Source organism: Mus caroli, chromosome 7 (assembly GCF_900094665.2).
Source record: "Mus caroli chromosome 7, CAROLI_EIJ_v1.1, whole genome shotgun sequence".
NCBI lineage: Eukaryota > Metazoa > Chordata > Mammalia > Rodentia > Muridae > Mus > Mus caroli.
In genome coordinates this window covers 47,142,522-47,144,900 of record NC_034576.1, presented here as the reverse complement: position 1 = coordinate 47,144,900, position 2,379 = coordinate 47,142,522, and positions in this window count along the sequence as shown.

The window sequence follows — 2,379 nt, the reverse complement described above, 5'->3', positions numbered from 1 at the left end:
TAGCACCGTGATACACCTGGTTCTGAAACCACTGATCCACCCTGTCTGCCATCCCCAGTCTTTAAAGCACATTGCTGAGCCACCCCAGCCACCAAAATATATATTTTTTAGATTTTACAAAATTACTCAAGATCTCACAAAAGGAAACGCAAATATTGAAAAATTAATATTGTGGGGGCTGGAGAGATGGCTTAGCGGTTAAGAGCACTGGCTGCCCTTCCAGAAATCCTGAGTTCAATTCCCAGCAACCACAGGGTAGCTCACCACCATCTGTAATGGTATTTAATGCCCTCTTCTGGTGTGTCTGAAGATAGCAACAAGGTATTCATAGACATAAAATAATTCTTTTTTAAAAAGTTATTATTTTAAATTTATAAGTATAAAAATTTTGTTGGCATGTGTGTCTGTGCACCAATATTTGTGCCTGGAGACCGGAAGAGGGAATCAGATCTGCTGGGGGTGGAGTTATAGACCTTGTGAGCTGCCACATGCGTGGGGCATAAAACCATGCCAGGAAATTCGGTAAGGCAGAGCAAGTCCAGACCCAGAGACTCTGTGCACACCTGAGGCTTAGGCGACTCCCTGCTCACCCACCCCACCCACAGACTCCTGACTTGGAACACATGCCATGCTTCGCACATAAAAGAAATGTGTCAAGCCGGGCGTGGTGGCGCACGCCATTAATCCCAGCACTCGGGAGGCAGAGGCAGGCGGATTTCTGAGTTCGGGGCCAGCCTGGTCTACAAAGTGAGTTCCAGGACAGCCAGGGCTATACAGAGAAACTGTCTCGAAAAAAAAAGAAAAAGAAAGAGAGAGAGAGAGAGAGAGAGAGAGAGAGAGAGAGAGAGAGAGAGAGAGAGAGAGAGAGAGAGAGAGAGAGAGAGAGAGAGAGAGAGAGAGAAAGAAAGAAAGAAAGAAAGAAAGAAAGAAAGAAAGAAAGAGAGAAAGAAAGAAAGAAAAGAAAGAAATGTCCTATGGTCACAGGCTCAAAACAGAGTTCTCCATGCTAATGAGGTACCTAGAAGCCCAGAGGGTTTAGCCAATAAGCTTCCCTTCTCAGACACTCCTCCCTGCAAAGGTATTTAATCTCAGGCCCACCCTGAGAAGTGGGGTATGATTTTTACACATCCATTTTCTGCCATGACAATAAACTGTTTAGAATCATAGACTGTCTCTTTTCATCAAGATCTGCTGTGGGAGCCATGAAGGCCTTTGCCTACAGAGCCGCAACCCAATCCCCCATAGAAGGCTTCTCTGCGCTCCCAGACACAGCCTCCTTCCCTTACCAAGATAAGGACAATAATCCCTGTGAGACTAGCTGGAGTTCCCCTTCTCCCCCAACTCCTGCCCCAGGTTCCAGGCTAGATGCTGTCCTCAGACCTCAGGCCCCTTGCTCTTCCAGGACTCCCAGCCGTGCCAGGATTTCCAAGAGTCTGAGAACCCCACAACCCTGGCCTTATCACAGGCCTGGGACCCCAGAAGGAGCTCTGGCTTTCCCACCCTGGGAGCAATGTCACTTCCCTACAGCCCAGTATCCACCCCAGAGGCAGTAAACTCCCTGCTTCTGTGTCCTGAGCGGCCTGCAATGTGGATGCTGGGAATCCATCTCAGGTGTTCTGGAAAAACATCCATTGCTCTTAAACAGTGGTCTATGTTTCCAGCCCCAGGAATGGATGTTGATAATAGGGACAAAGCTAACAGGGTCCAGAATGCACCACAAGCTGTCCTGAAAACACTCGGCAGACCTTTCATCTAGACCAGGCGTCCCAGTTTGCTTTCTACTGCTGTGGTGCGTGAGCACCATGATCAAAAACAACTTGGGGAGTCTATTTCATCTTGTGATGGATCACAGTCCACCACGGAGAAAAGGCAGGGTAGGGGCTCAAAGGAGGAACTGAAGCTCGCTCAGGTTGCTTTTTTTTTTTTTTCATACAACCCAGAAGCACCTTTCCAGGGGTGGTCTTGCCCACAGTGGGCTGCCACCCACATCACTCATTAACCAAGAAAATATCCCCACAGGGTTGCCTACTGACAGGGCAATTTTTCAGTTGAGGTTTTCAGATGACTCTGGCTTTTGTCAAGACAATAAAAAACTAAACAGCACACCCAGGGTCTGATGGTCAGTAAGGTGAGAAAGACCTTGCACTTTTTGCCTCTATCTCCCGAGTGCTGGTACACTACCCTGCCAGTTCACGAGGCCCTAGGGATTGAATGAGGGCACCCCTGAGTTACATGCCCAGTCCTTACTTATCATTACATGTATGTGTTTTTAAACAGCAAGGGGTAGGAAAGTGAACATGATAAGGTCTGCATGTGGAATTCAGGGGCCCTCCTTGCACCGTGTGGGTCCTGGGGATTCTTCTCAGATCGATCACCGGG